The sequence below is a fragment of the Schistocerca serialis genome, chromosome 2 (assembly GCF_023864345.2).
Source record: "Schistocerca serialis cubense isolate TAMUIC-IGC-003099 chromosome 2, iqSchSeri2.2, whole genome shotgun sequence".
Taxonomy (NCBI): domain Eukaryota; kingdom Metazoa; phylum Arthropoda; class Insecta; order Orthoptera; family Acrididae; genus Schistocerca; species Schistocerca serialis.
Genome location: NC_064639.1, coordinates 445,925,137 through 445,942,171, shown reverse-complemented (window position 1 = coordinate 445,942,171; position 17,035 = coordinate 445,925,137). Strand labels below are relative to the sequence as shown.

At 41.5% G+C, this 17,035-nt stretch overlaps 1 protein-coding gene and 1 pseudogene across 1 annotated transcript in view; both read left to right on the top strand.

The window, feature by feature from the left end:
• The window catches only part of LOC126456060 (acetylcholinesterase-like), a 194,746-nt gene that overhangs the window by 83,576 nt on the left and 94,135 nt on the right, over window positions 1–17,035 (top strand). The gene's annotated exons all lie outside the window — the stretch shown is intronic.
• On the top strand, window positions 10,807–10,924 carry LOC126459467 (5S ribosomal RNA; annotated as a pseudogene).

Below are 17,035 nucleotides of genomic sequence, written 5' to 3'. Positions count from 1 at the left end.
GTTTGTCCGCCTGAAAATGTACTGTTGTCCCAAGCATATTGCAACAAACGGTGTATTTCTATCGCTGCTCGTTTAGTTTTTATTGCCATTTCAAATATACCGGTCATTTTTTAAACACCCTGTATCTACGATAAATTACTGGTAGATGAGGAGCAAATTCTTTTGCATAATCTTTGTAGAATCTTGTAGGTACCTCATCTGGCTCTAAGCGATTGTAACTGTTTTTCTATTCCGGCACCGGTTATCTCAGTACCTGCCATTACGACGTTCATACGAAGACTTTCAGGAGGGGCCGTGACAAGTTCTTCCACATTGAATCGATTTCGGAAGAACGATTTCAGTATTTCGGCTTTTTCTCTGTTAGCTTTAGTTTTTCGGTGCCAGAATTGTCACTGAGTGAATGAATACAGGATTTGGAACCGCTTACTAATTTTATGTAAGACTAAAACTTCTTGGGGTTTTTACTCAGATTAGTTGACTAAATTACTTTTAAAGTCACTGAACGCTTCTCTCATCTCTGTCTTTATGCTCATTTTCGTTTCGTTCAGCTCTCTAGAGGACAGAATCGCGAATAGCCCGCTGTACCTCTTGAGGCAGACAACGAGAAGTACACTTAAAGAGGACCCTAAGCACTTAGCGAAATTAAGGTATCGTTTCAGACTGAGACTGGCATGCTACCTCCTTCGTGGTTGAATTATTTATTTCTGACATTCTCAGAATGAAGATTAAACAAAATTCCACATTTAAATTTACAGAACAAAAGCCATAAATATATCTGACAGATTGAATTTTGGTAATAATGTGAACCACTAAGCGTATTTGCTAAGGTACTTATACTAGTAATGTAGTCTGTAATTTCTTTCTGTTCAACACTAACAGTTGCAACAACGGGTACGATGTGTGCATGGTGTGTGCAGATGCAGGACGAGCTGGTCGTAGTTCGCGAAGAGCTGAATGAGCTTTTGGCTAAGGTCAGCCACCTTCAGTCTGCTTCCTCAGGGTGTAGCATTGGCGAAGAAGGGATCTCACGTGATGCTTCGGAAACCAGTCTACTTCTCCACGCGAATTAGTAGATGATAACAGACTGGTAGAAGCTTATTTCAAGAATCCCGAAACTTTATAGATTTTGCAGTAACATACTAACAGTGGAGAAATGATTTTTAGGCCATCGACAGCCAGGTGCTTTGAGATGAGTGATTTATTTGAACAATATGTTCCTCCAGTATAGTTTAGGTCTGCTGTTTAGTAGTCTTAGCAACCAAACAAAATTTTTATTTTTGTTTTTTGAATACAGAAGAAGAATGTGAGTTACACGCATACTGACATAGAAAGTATAAAAAATTCCATGTATGAAACACATTCAGCATAGTTTTCGATGATTACTTGCTTAGTAGTTAGCAGACACTTATCCTTTTTTCATAACTACCACTTTCAGACCTCCCTGTATAATATCTGTCTATTTCCAATAGTGAAATATGTGTTTCTTAACATTTATTTCTAGACATATACTGTCATTATCGTCGATTTATTCCTGAAATTTCAAGCACTTTATCAGCACTGAAGCCCCCTTCAGTGTTTACAGATGTACACACTGAAATCCCCCTTATCTGGCCAAGACACTTACTGTTAACTGTGTGTCTTTTTTTACTCCTGGCTAGTTTCCTCAGCTACATGATAATGAAATGAGATAACTTATCAACTGCCTGCCTAGGTACTTAATTTGCCTGGTGTCAATATTTCGAACAGATCCCTGCAGAGACAGTAGAAGGAGAGCAACAGCAGCCCAATATGGAGTTTACGATAGTATTTCAGTTAACCGTTTTACTTTACCTGTCTTTATCACCGATATACCTCTTGGTAAGTCTATTAATGCGCCTAGCAAGTGTTCGCTATCTGTAAAATTGCTTATATGTATATTCAATACAGACTGCCTGATAAAAAAATTAAATCACCCAGTAGACGTGGTCAGTGTAGCTTTGTACACGTACATATCATCTGGGGGATGTAACTAATTAGAATTGTAATGCACTTCGACAGGTACAGAGGACACCAGCGTGCATTGCTGTTGTTCCTGTTCAGTGTTGTTTCCAGGCTTGGTGGCCTATACATGGCGTTTGAACAGCGTCAGGTGTTGAATGATCACTGTGAAAGACGAGATGCAATGAGCGTTATCAGCTCCTGACAGAGTCTGAAATGCGTCTCACTATAGGCTACTACACTACTGGCCACTAAAATTGCTACACCACGAAGATGACGTGCTACAGACGCGAAATTTAACCGACAGGAAGAAGATGCTGTGATATGCAAATGATTAGCTTTTCTGAGAATTCACACAAGGTTGGCGTCGGTGGTGACACCTACAACGTGCTGTCATGAGGAAAGTTTCCAACCGATTTCTCATACACAAACAGCAGTTGACCGGCGTTGCCTGGTGAAACGTTATTGTGATGCCTCGCGTAAGGGGGAGAAATGCCTACCATCACGTTTCCGACTTTCATAAAGGTTGGATTGTAGCCTATCGCGATTGCCGTTTATCGTATCGCGACATTGCTGCTCGCGTTGGTCGAGAACCAATGACTGTTAGCAGAATATGGAATCGGTGGGTTCAGGAGGGTAATACGGAACGCCGTGCTGGATCCCAACGGCCTCGTATCACTAGCAGTCGAGATGACAGGCATCTTATCCGCATGGCTGTAACGGATCGTGCAGCCACGTCTCGATCCCTGAGTCAACACATGGGACGTTTGCAAGACAACAACCACCTGCACGAACAGTTCGACGACGTTTGCAGCAGCATAGACTATCAGCTCGGTGACCATGGCTGCGGTTACCCTTGACGCTGCATCACAGACAGGAGCGCCAGCAATGGTGTACTCAAAGACGAACCTGGGTGAACGAATCGCAAAACGTCTTTTTTTCGGATGAATCCAGGTTGTGTTTACAGCATCATGATGGTCGCATTCGTGTTTGGCGACATCGCGGTGAACGCATATTGGAAGCGTGTATTCGGCATCGCCATACTGGCGTATCACCCGGCGTGATGGTATTGTTTGCCATTCGTTACACGTCTCGGTCACCTCTTGTTCGCATTGACGGCACTTTGAACAGTGGACGCTATATATCAGATGTGTTACGACCCGTGATTCGACCCTTCATTTGATCCCTGCGAAACCCTACATTTCAGCAGGATAATGCACGACCGCATGTTACAGGTCCTGTACGGGTCTTTCTGGATACATAAAATGTTCGACTGCTGCCCTGGCCAGCACATTCTCCCAGATCTCTCACCAATTGAAAACGTCTGGTCAATGGCGGCCGAGCAACTGGCTCGTCATAATACGCCAGTCACTACTCTTGATGAACTGTGGTATCCTGCTGAAGCTGCATGGGCAGCTGTACCTGTACACGCCATCCAAGCTCTGTTTGACTCAATGCCCAGGCGTATCTAGGCTGTTATTACGGCCAGAGGTGGTTGTTCTGGGTACTGATTTCTCAGGATCTAAGCACCCAAATTGCGTGAAAATATAATCACATGTCAGTTCTGGCATCTGCATTTCTTCTTGGTGTAGCAATTTTAGTGGCCAGTAGTGTATTTGACCGGCTGGCCGAAATGTGCAATATCAAGAGTTCTGAGGTGTTTGGATGTGACAGTGTCCAGATGTCTAACACCATGGAAACGTGGAGGCAGCCATACTCGTTGTCAGGATTCTCATCGCTACGTCCCGTGATCACAAATAAGGATCACTTTACTGTGTACCAAGTACACCATAACCTCTTCGCACCTTCACTTGATATCCAAGGGCAAATAATGGATTCCCTGCAACATTCTCTGACATACAACTCTATCGGTCGGAGATCCGTAGCAACTGGACTGGGGGATTACCGTCCCACTCGGAAGCTGCCGTAAACACCACAGAGCAAACGGCTGGGTTTGGGATCCATGGATTGCTGATAAATGGCGTTTCACTGTGTTCAATAACGTATCTCAGTTCTGTGCTGTCACACATGTCCGACATTGATGCCTATGATGGCGACGTGGGGAGCTGTTCCATTATTATAATATTTTGGAGAGACAGAGCGGTGTTACTCCGGAAGTTATAGTGAGGGTAGCCATCGGGTATAGGCTCAGGTCAGGACTGGCAGTATTTGACGGAATTCTGAGGGCACAAGATCACATCACGAACAAGCTATTTCCTCAGGTGACAGTCTCGTGGTGCCGGTTTTCAATGAGACAGTACTTCATCCACACATGGCACTTTTCTCTATGAATTGTCTGCGTGTTGTCTGGGTATTCCTGTGGTCAGGAAGATCCGTCGATATGTCCGGGATAGAACATTTGTGTGACCATCTCGAACGTCACTCCATTCCAGTGCCAGCGTCCAGGATATCAGGGACCAGATACAACAACTACTGACCGCCTTGCCTCAGAGGGGATAAGATGCTTCATGATCCCCATTCCAACCGAATCAGTCCATGCATAGAGGCTAGACGTGGTGTAACGTTATACTTGTAATTTTTTGAATACCACAACAGCCTCTGACCGCAAATATTTCTTTATGCAATTCGCGGTTTCTTTCACTATGGTCGTCATCTAATTGATCTAAAAAGAGAAAATTTCCATAATATAAAAAATGTATGTATTAGTGCGCTACCAATTATTACAAGCGGTATTGTAATATACATAATCTGGAAGACGATCAAACATACCTCTCTTTATGACGTTAACAGAGTAATCATATAAAATATGTGTTCATGAATGGCACCATGGCATAGAATGAAATCATGATAAAAGTGATGAAAGTTAAGGCCCCTAACGTCGGGTCGTCACTGGCGTACTGTGTCTGCAACTAAAGTACGATCAGTTGAGGGGGCGTGGCCGCTAGATGTCGCTGGCCGAGCGCAGTTTCCAACGGCCTGTTAAAAAGTAGAAATATTATCTGCATAAAACTAAATCGAATACACTAAAATATACTTTAAGAAACAGCTAGAGTTTTAACATGGGTCAAAATAGAAATATTAGTTTCATTTATAAGAAGGTAGCTGCAAACATGCATCTGTGAAAAAGTACAACAAAATTAACTGACAGCAGTATGTCAAAGGATAAGGAGGTCACATGCACAGCGGGCATACTACGAACGGATCTAAGAAACCGCGGGCGGCTCGGGACCAAGACATAAAGCAAATGGACAGAATAAGAAACACATTTAATAAAAACTGTAAAGCTTAGACAAAGATACCATAATAAATGGTCATTTAAAATTATAAAACCTAGTTGCTAGTGGTTGTCTGTGACGTAAACAGTGCACAATTAAGCGAAATGAAAGCAACATAGCGAAACACGATAAAAAGGCTGCGTGCAGAGCGGGATCGCTCAAACCAACACAGGAAAAAGTGGGCAGCACTGGGACGGGAGAGAAACAGAGTTCCACTAGCACATGAGACCGACAACACCGTATCATATAATGAAAAGAAGGCACTGGGTGATAATTCATTATGTTCACTAAGAAGTTTAGAAGACTGGCGTTTCCTCTTCCCAAAAATCTCTGTGTCTTTCGAAAGACTCAATGGACGTCACTTAGGTGCAGTATATACTATCTTCAACTATCTTCATATTGTAGTCTATGCTAGTTATGGTATGCTTGTGCTCGATGAAGTGCTCTCCAGATGCAGTTCTGTTTCGTGGACGTGTGGATTCCTGCAACCTAATGCTAAAATGCCAGCCCATATGCCCAAGATAAAACTTCTCACAAGCAGTGCACTGTATTCTAAAGACGACTGAATTCAAAAATTTATTTAGTTTGAAATGTCCCCTTAGAAAAATTTATGAATTACTGTGCTGATAAACCTCTTACATTATTGTATTTTCAAACAGCTGAGCAGAACTGAACGTACTGACATTTCGCTCTTTACTTTTTCTGATCAACACTAAACTGACACACGATATTTTTATCGCAACTCAATCTGACTTTCAATAATTCCTACAAAAGAATGGCCCTGACTAACATTAACCTGCACCTTTCACAAATCACTTACAAAAATCTTCGTCACTCGAACTACTGCAATACAGTGAGTGCCACTACTGCCAGCTAAATGAAAGATTCAAACTACTGAAGGCATTAACTACTGATAGGCATAGTTAACAAATGAAAGATTTTGATAGAGAACAAACAATGTATTTACCTTAATAGTGTTCAAAAGTCAATATATATATAGCAAAATGGCTCTGAGCACTATGCGACTTAACTTCTGAGGTCATCAGTTGCCTAGAACTTAGAACTAATTAAACCTAACTAACCTAAAGACATCACACACATCCATGCCCGAGGCAGGATCCGAACCTGCGACCAGAGCGGTCGCTCGGCTCCAAATTGCAGCGCCTAGAACCGCACAGCCAAATATATATAGCAGTTCATGACATCCAGTCTTACAAATTTAGTGTCTCTGATGGACACACGTCCAGATCATCCGCTCTCAAAACTCCGCCATTTCTCTCCCCACATCCACCACTGCTGGCGACTCACCTCCAACTGCGCAACGCTACGCGCTGTTAACAGCCAACTGCCCAACACTACAATAGCACATTCCAACAATGCAAACCAGCCACAGACTGCACACAGCACAGTGAGTGATTTTCATATAGAGCGCTACACGGCGTTACCAACATAAAAACCTTAACAGCCTACTTACAAGTTTGTCACATATCTTTCGTCTAGGATGCAGTTTTAGTGTTACTTATTTTTAAACCGCATCTGACGGTTGCATTCTTTAATTGTTTCTATAAGGGCTAACAAAATTGTCCGTAATATGTCATCAGGTCTAATTTTTTCTTACTGTTTACTGTTTTCTGTGGTTCTGCTCTTTTTTTCTTTATTTTGTTGTATAGACGGGTGACAAAGATTTCCTTGTACCCGTTTGCCACGACTGTCTGTTTTAGTATATTTAGTTCCTTACGATTTTCTCGTTTACCTAATGGCAAATAGATAAATCAGTAAACCGTGGAAGTAAAGAGGTATCTCTTGTACCGCAATGGGTGGCAAGATTTAGCGTGAATACATGTAGGTTTTTCTGTAAATACCAAATGTAAGCCTATTGTTAGTTTCAAAGATTGCTAAATCCAAAAAGTTAATACAGCTATTCTTCTCAGTTTGCTTGGATGTATAGCACAAAACCGTTGGGCGAAGACGTCGATGTCTTTAGCGCTAAGATGACGTCCGCCACTAAGATGGCATCTACGTAACGCAACAGATGAATTGTTCTTTACAGTCGTAAATTTATAAAAAAAATTTATTTCCAAGTCCTTAACAAAAATGTCACCTAAATTGCCAGCCAAGCTATTTCCCGTTGCAAGGCCTTGTTTTTGATAAAAAATATTGTTATTAAACGTGAAGTAACTATAGGACAGTGAGAGCTCCAGCATTTCAACGAACTCTATGGTTTCTGCTGTGAGCCACCAGGTAGCGTCTTATCTCGATGGTTTCATTAAGGGTGACATTGCTTTATAGGTTAATGATTCCAAGAGCTGCCAAGATTGCATAATTGTTAATTATGCCCGTAATGGCGTAAGCTAATTGGCAACTGTTCTTAACTCCAAGAAGTGTGAATGCTGCTTTCAGTTTAACAGTTAATACTTTATTATGTTTACAGCTAGGGAAAGTCCTATTGTTAACAAAGATATGAAGTGGATTGACATTCTTTTGTGTCTTTACTTGAAACCTCAGCTTATGGATACTGGCACGTATCATTAAGAAGTTACTCTCTCTTTCTCTGTAAGTAAAAATGTAACGCTATTAATTTTTTTTACTTGCGTACCTCAGTAATACAATTCTGTACAAAAAAATTTTCAAAAAAAATGGTTCAGATGGCTCTGAGCACTATGGGACTTAACATCTGTGGTCATCAGTCCCCTAGAACTTAGAACTACTTAAACCTAACTAACCTAAGGACATCACACACATCCATGCCCGAGGCAGGATTCGAACCTGCGACCGTAGCGGTCACGCGGTTCCAGACTGAAGCGCCTAGAACCGCACGGCCACAGGGGCCGGCTAAAAAATGTTTCACTTATGTAGTCGTAGTCACACATTATGACAGCAGTACTGCATTTATGCTGATGCAAGCCGGCCGGAGAGGCCTTGCGGTTCTAGGCGCTACAGTCTGGAACCGAGCCACCGCTACGGTCGCAGGTTCGAATCCTGCCTCGCGCATGGATATGTGTGATGTCCTTAGGTTAGTTAGGTTTATTTAGTTCTAAGTTCTAGGCGACTGATGACCTCAAAAGTTAAGTCGCATAGTGATCAGAGCCATTTGCTGATGCAGCAGTGCATTCGACGACGCTGCCGTTGCCATAGCTGTTTCTAATGACGCTGTGGACACACAACCACTTCACTGCATCGATAAAAATCTTAAAGTGCTGCGTCAACAATCTCTGTCACCATTCCGCGGGCGTAATCTTGCGATATTTTCCGTCTGCTGGTCTTTGGCCAAATCAATATTATCAATAAATATTAAATCAAATACAGTCGGGAGGTTAGCGGTACACAACGATTTTTCTGAATGATTAATCGCGTAAAGTAATCGATACAGACATACTTTGGATTAACCTTATCCATTACGGATATTTTAGAACCGGTAACTGTTCGTTAAATGTAAATACATAAAACTGCAGCCAGTCACTTTTTTGAAAAGTTATTTATTATTCAGTAACTGGGTTTCGAACCTTTCCAGGTTCATCTTCGGATGGTTTTCTGGAAGTTACATCACTATTTCTAGCATAATGCTCGGTACTGGCTCCGTATTATTTTATTCCTGGGCATTCGCTGTTAATGCTAATCTTGATTACAATATTTGCTCATAAATTGACTGTATGATACGTTAACGCATGAAGAGAAATAAGATATCAGGTCACTTGAGGTTTGTTCTTGTAGTAATTCATTTATTTTATTTTGTGCTCTCATGTCTGACTAAATTATTTGCCCTTCTATTGACTGTAATACATCTCTGAGCAAAGTAGGCCAATGCCATATCTTTTTGTCAAGATCTTTGATACAAGCAACAATTGTCTAGCACATGCTGGACTCTGGCAAAGTTTTGCTCTCATAATGCAAATGAATGCAGTTTGTGTAAAGGTTTGTGAAGTAATGTATGAAATCGCCATCAGAATGGAAGCAGACAGATGGACACTAACAGGAAAAAGCTGCCCAAACTGTCGCAGTAAGTAAAAAACAAAATTTGCATCCATATCGACAGATAAACAATAGTCATGGCCATACACTAAAGCACGTTCCATCTTCTTATCACAGAGCCAGTACTCAGCATTATGCTAGAAATAGTGATGTAACTTCCGGAAAACCATCTGAAAATGCACCTGAAAGGGTTCGAAAACCAGTTAATGCAATAATAAACTATTCGAAAAAGTGACTGCCTACTGCTTTGGTAGGCATTGGCTTCGTGTCTATATTTGCTACTATAATGCGTTCACTGTGCTGTTTATAGTACCTTACGCGCACTCCTATTTTTTTATTCATTATTAAACCTACACGTATTTAATTTTGTATTTATAATCCTGTATTCACCCGATCAGACGTCTTGTTCCTCCTGCCACCGAACTTCACTAATTCCCACTATATCTAACTTTAACCTATCCGTTTCCCTTTTTAGGTTTTCTAACCTACCTGCCCGATTAAGGGATCTGACATTCCACGCTCCGATACGTAGAACGCCAGTTTTCTTTCTCCCGATAACGACGTTCTCCTGAGTAGTCACTCAACTGCATAAAGGCTGTACCAGTCTCCATATAAATGAATTATCCTGATTGCTTCACTGACTCAACATTAGTCAGTTCAAACCACTTAACATAGAAACTTGAGGGTGTTGTTCTTAAACTTCAAATGGTTCAAATGGCTCTGAGCACTATGGGACTCAACTGCTGAGGTCATTAGTCCCCTAGAACTTAGAACTAGTTAAACCTAACTAACCTAAGGACATCACAAACATCCATGCCCGAGGCAGGATTCGAACCTGCGACCGTAGCGGTCTTGCGGTTCCAGACTGCAGCGGCTTTAACCGCACGGCCACTTCGGCCGGCCTGTTCTTAAACTGTAGCATCTTTTAAGAAGGGGTTTTTCCAGACAGGGAACGAAAGGTTTTCTTGAAAATATGTAATATTAAGTTCATTTTGAAGCTAGAACTACGAAAATACTTTTTTGTCACAAATAGAGAAATAAATGTATCAGTCTGTTCGGAAATTCAACACCTAAGTGGATGAAAGAGTGGATGAAAATGTTTTTCCAAAAATTCATTCATTATTAAAGAGCTGCTAAAGCATTGTTGTAGCTAAATCTGTTAAAATTGATATTTGTCTTCTCTGTTAGCAGTAAAAAATACGTCTTTCAGTTTTTTGGAAATTCAGATCCTAAGGGGATGAAATGGTGGGTGAAAATTTGTTTGGAAGTAAATCACTATTAAAGAAATACTAAAGAATTTTCAGAGTTGCATACATGGAAACTGGCATTAGATCTCTTGGTGAGAAATAAGGAAATGTGTGTTTGGGATAAATATTTTTCTTTCCAATTGTCACCACAAGAAGTAAAAAGGCTAGATTACATTCGAAAAAGGCAATGTTTCTATGGCCTTAATTAGTGTGAAAAGTTTAGAAGGTGTTACAGTTTGTAAACTAAATCGAAGAAAGCAATGTAACTGTTACCACGACAAATCGGCCTTGTCCGAATTACACAGAGAAAGAATCAGCTGTTTAATATATCAGTTTTTCATGTTTATAAAACTATATTCGTCGTAATTAGTATGCAGGGCAACGGCCTTGCCGCAGTGGATACACCGGTTCCCGTGGGATCACCGAAGTTAAGCGCTGTCGGACGTGGTCAGCACTTGGATGGGTGACCATCCAGGCCGCCATGCGCTGTTGCCATTTTTCGAGGTGCACTCAGCCTCGTGATGCCAATTGAGGAGCTACTCGACCGAATAGTAGCGGCTTCGGTCAAGAATACAATCATAACGACCGGGAGAACGGTGTGCTGATCCCACGCCCCTCCTATCCGCATGCTCGTGAGGATGACACGGCGGTCGAATGGTCCCGGTAGGCCACTCGTGGCCTGAAGACGGAGTGCTGGTAATTACTATGCAAACGCGAGCGAGGTTGCGCGTTCTAAGCTACTAACGCTCATAAATTACGAGCATAGCTCAAACATCATAGCCAGAAACAACAGTGACACTGAATATATTACCGAAATGATTGGAATACCTTCGTAAGTTTCATTAGTAGTGTTTAGTTTCAGACTTGGGTTCATTCTGAAGTCATCAGTTCCCTTAAGTGTATTGGGTCACTGATGAAGGCGAATGGTTTGAGAATGGACACAAGTGACAATCTAGTTACCATCATTAAATGAGGGAGACTTACTAAAGAATTTTTTTTTTCTGTGTAATCTGCCTAGTTAGATGCGGTCCGCCACGAAATCTTCTCTTGTGCCAACCCCTTCATCTCAGAGTAGCACTTGCAACCTACGTCCTCAATTATTTGTTGGATGTATTCCAATCTCTCTCTTACTCACACCTTTGCTCTCTACAGCTCCGTATAATACCATAGATGGCATTCCCTGATGTTTTAACAGATGTCGTATAATCCTGTTCCTTCTCCTCGTCAGTGTTTTCCACACATTCCTTTCCTCTCTGATTCCTTGCCTTATCAATCCATCTCATTTTCAACATTCGTCTGTAGCACCACTTCTCAAATGCCTCGATTCTCATCTGTTCCGGTTTTCCCAAAGAGCATGTTTCACTACCATACCATACCGTGCTCCAAACGTACATTCTCAGAAATTTCTTATTCAAATTAAGGGCCATGGTTGATACTATTAGACTTCTCTTGGCCAGTAATGCCCTTTTTGCTAGTGCCAGTTAGTCTGCTTTTGATGTCCTCCTTGCTCCTTACTGGTTATCTTGCTCCCTAGGTAGAAGAATTCCTCAAATTCATCTACTTCCTGTTCATCTATTCTGACGTTACGCTTCTCGCAGTTCTCATTTCTGCTACTTCTCATTACTTGCGTGTTTCTTCGATTTACTCTCAATCCGTATTCTGTTCTCATTAGACTGTTTATTCCATTCAGCAGACCATGTAATAGTTCTTCACTTTCACTCGGGGAGCAATGTCATCAGCGAATCGTATATTGATACCCTTTCACCTTGAATTTTAATTCTACTCCTGAACGTTTCTTTCATTTCCATCAGTGCTTCTTCGATGTACAGATTGAACAGTAAGGAAGAAAGATTACATTCCTGTCTTACAACCTTTTTAATCCGGGAACTTCGTTTTTGGTCTTGCAGTTTTATTGTTCCTTCCTGGTTCTTGAACTAATGTATATATGTATATTAATCGTCTCTCCCTACAGTTTACGCTTATTTTTCTCATAATTTGGAACATCTCGCACCGTTTTACAGTGTCGATTGTTTTTTACTGGTGGACAAATCATATGAACGTGTTATGATTTTTCTTTACTTTTGCTTCCATAATCAACTACAACGTCAGAATTGCCTCTCTGGTGCCTTTACCTTTTCTAAAGCCAAACTGACCATCATCTAACAATCCTCAGTCTTCTTTTCCATTCTTCTGCATATTATTCTTGTCATAACCTTGGATGCATGAGCTGTTACTCTGATTGTGCGATAATTCTCGTACTTGTCAGCTCTTGATGTCTTCGGAATTGTGTGGATGATATTTTTCCGAAAGTCAGACGGTATGTAGCAAGACCCATACAGTCTACACACCAACGTGAATAGTCGTTTTGTTGCCACTTTTCCCAGTGATTTTAGAAATTCTGATGGAATGTTATCTGTCCCTTCTGCTTATTTGACCATAAATCCTCCAAAGCTCTCGGATAAAATCTGATTCTAATACTGGATCCCCTGTCTCTTCTAAATCGACTCCTGTTTCTTCTTCTACCACATCAGACATTTCCTACCCCCTCATATAGGCCTTCAATGTGCTCTTTTCACCTATCTGCTTTCTCCTCTGCATTATGCAATGGAATTCCCATGCGCTCTTAATGTTACCACCTATAATTTTGATTTGACCGAAAGTTATTTTGACTTTTCTATTTGCTGGGTCAGTCCTTTCGAAAACCCTTTTTTTCGATTCCTTCGCGTTTTTCATACAGCCGTTCCGTCTTAACCCACCTTCAATTCCTATTTATTTCATTCTTCAGCGACTTGTTTTTCTGTATTTCTGAATTTCTACTTCCTTCTTTCTTGGTATTTCTTAATGAAACTTACGACGGTTGAACAACCACTTATTTCACTGAAACACATAGCGTAACGATCACTACGGTATAGTCGCTACCTCCCAACAGTAGCTCATAGAGTCCACACTTATAGATCACCAAACAAGTCCATACGCCTCAAGAATTCCGCTTTGCCTGTGATTTCTGTAGACAAAAATAACAAGTCAATATCGAGGACCACCTTCCACCAAATCCGAACGGCGTATGTCTGCGGAATGTAAGTTGATGGACTACCAGCACAAACTCGCTCGAAACGATACTGTTACGGCTCTTGCTCTTTGTGTCCATTTCTTTCATGACTGACAGTACTTGTCGTGGGATGGCCACCCTCTAGTCATTGGTGGTCAACGACTGTGTGAAGGCTCACGCACATCGCCCTAAAGTCGGCTTGGTAGGGAGCTGCATGCTCACGGTTGGCATGCGAGGGCTGCAGCCCCTTAGCTACACAGGCAAACGTTATATCTCGCTTTCATATCATATCGAAGCCAGGTACGGTTCAATTTCGAAGCATGTACAACAAAAGTAGCAGTTACTGCAGGCGAACTACAGACAGAGTGAATTACCCGCATCGCAATGCACTCGACAAGTTCAAATACACGTACGACCATACAGATTTAAGTTACTCGCGATATCCTTAAATCTCTTAAGACGAATTCCAGGGCAGTTCCTTTGGAAGCTTGTGTTCCGTCTCTGATGACTTCTTTTTCGACTGGACGTTAAACCGTTCCCTACAATATGCGGCTGGAAATGTTTATGAAAAAATCTTATAATTTATTAATCTATTTGATCTTTTAATGTCTAAATGGAATGAATTAAGTTAATCAGGAGGCTTATTTTTAATTTTCTAATACATATTTCTGACTACATTTATTTCAGAACTATGTCTGAATTCCTTGTTATTCCATTTTACCTAATGAGGATCGCAGAAGTTGCAACTGCAGTTCGCGCAATGAGCAACTGTTGAACTCATAATATTTTCAGAGTGACGCACACAGCACAATGATAGAGTAGACTATACAGTTACTGATCTCTTAGACATCTATGATCTATTAGTGACAACTCTATCTGCACAACATTATATTATGAAGAGGTACAGTAGAAGGTCGGTTCTGACAGTGAAATCTAAGAAGTAGGTAAAGTGAAATTATTGAGATTACAAGTAGGTCATTACCTACATAAGAAACCCCAACACTGCACGTAATGAAGTAGCTTATTTCACTATCAGTAACAAACCAATATAAAAATGAATAAACCTATTTGTTCTGCATAATTCCGTGGACCAAAAAGGTAAAAAAGAAAAACGTTCCCAGAAAACGTTATATGGTGAGGCTACATTTCTAAATTAGAAAAATACGTTTCAAATTCTCATTCTAACAACACATGTCAGAATAGGAGGAGCTTACATTCAACACATATTTCTTTTCTGAAAGCAGTCTGGTTTTATTCAGGATTCCAGAACACAATAATATCCCCACTCTTTTCGCTAAAAAATACTATTTTTAACATAATCTCCGTTCAGTACGAGAGCCTCATGCTACCTTACTGGGAGGGCCTGTATGCCCGCACTGTACCACCCTACTGGTCGATGTCGGAGCCAACGTATTGCTGCATCAATAGCATCCCCATTATCCACTCACTGCTTCCCATGGAGTACATCCTTCAGTGGGCCAAACAGATGGAAATCGAAAGGTGTGAGATCCGGGTTGTAGAGTGGATGAAGAAGAACAGTCCAATGAAGTTTTCTGAGCTCCCATCGGATGCGCAGACTTGGGTGAGGCCTTGCTTTGTCATGAAGAATAAGAACATAGTTTTCGTTTCTATGATGGCGAAGATGCTGAAATCGGTTCTTCGATTTGCTGAGGGTAGCCCAGTACACTTAAAATGTGATCGTTGCACCATGAGAGAGGACATCAAACAGAATAACCCCTTCAGTCTCCCAGAATACCGTCGCTGTGACTTGTTTGGCTGAGTGTGTGGGTTTGGACTCTTTCTTCGGAGGAGAGATGGTATGGCGTTACTCCATGGGTTGCCATTATGTTTCCGGTTCGAAATGTCGAACCCGTGTTTTTTAACCTGTGACGATGTTCGACAAAGAATTGTCACCATCAGCCTCGTAACGAGCCATAAAATCCTCACACATGACCTTTCGTTGTTCCTTATGATCTTCTGTCAGGCGGCGATGAACCAAGGGACTCACACCCTTGGGGACCCCAACTGGTGGACGCGTGTGTCAACTCTACCAACAGAGACATCCAGTTGGGCAGCGAGGTTTCGGATTGTGCGATCCGTCGGTCATGTCGTATGAGAGTGTCCGCTCGTTCCAGCTGTTTACGGCCTTCGCGCAGGAGATCGGAAAGGTTTGCACGATGATGACTACTCTTCGCCCAACGACTCACCTTGCTTTTGTTCACTGTCAGGTGTGCGTAGACATTCAGCAAGCGCCTGTGAAGATCTAAGATGCTATGGTTTTCCACCAAAAGAGGCTCATTGGTTATGCTCAGCTGGAACGCCCTTCCGTTACAGACGTCATTTTGAAGGCTACATTCAGCGCCGCCATCTATCAGAACTGCATGGAACTATAGGGACTGATGCGGAAATATTCCACGTTGTCCCACAACATATTCAACATTCTCTCAGCCGAGAAAAAGTATGTGTTGCATTACTTATTGAGCACTGCTCGTAGCTTCCAAAATTGTTTTTCACATTAGTGTTCTTTACTTTTACCAATATGGGCTAATTGCTATTCCTCACCGAGAGAAATGGTGCAGCAGTTACCACACTGTCCTCGCATTAGTGAGGACGACTGTTGAAATCCGCGTCTGGAAATTCATATTCAGGTTTCCTGTGATTTCCCTAAATCGCTCCAGGTAAATTCTAGGATGATACCCTCGAAAAAAACACTGTTAGTTTTCTTACCCATCCTTGCCACAGGATCACTTCAAGTTTGACTCTCATGACCTAGCAGTCGACGGAACCTTGAACCCTAATGTTGCTTCCTTCCTGTTTCATTCTTCCTCAAAAATCAATATAGTACGAGTAATACCAGAAGAGAAACAGTGTGTAGAAAGAATTCAAGGATTTACATTAGTGTTCAAATGAGTTGATTTCATATTTTCTCAACAACTTTCCAAGCCGGCCGAGATGGCCGAGCGGTTCTAGGCGCCACAGTCTGGAACCGCGCGACCGCTACTGCCACAGGTTCGAATCCTGCCTCGAGCATGGATGTGTGTGATGTCCTTAAGTTAGTTAGGTTTAAGTAGTTCTAAGTCTAGAGGACTGATGACCTCAGATGTTAAGTCGCATAGTGCTTAGAGCAATTTGAACCATTTGAAAGCGAGAAAACTATTTCCTTGCCTTGATCTGTTCGATGACATTATCCCGACACACAATGCAAATGTTTCTGGCTGCCTCTGCTACTGTCAGCCCTCTACCGAAACCAAACAAAAGAAAATGACGGGAATATTCCGATTTCTCCACTTTCTACTGTCCACAGCTCCACTCACTGTCTCCGAATGATAAAATGACAGTATGTAAACTCTGCAGCAATAGTGAATTACAATAAAAATGTCAGTAATAAATAAACCCATAGCAACGGGAATACCTACATGAAAAACAGAAACACTGGACCTGAGCACCAACGTATCAGATAAACTTGCAAAAAACAATCACCTTGGAAATTTTATCCCACGTCCTTTATTTTGTGAGATCTTACTTTTATCTTCTAATTTCATTCCTTGAAAGAAGTA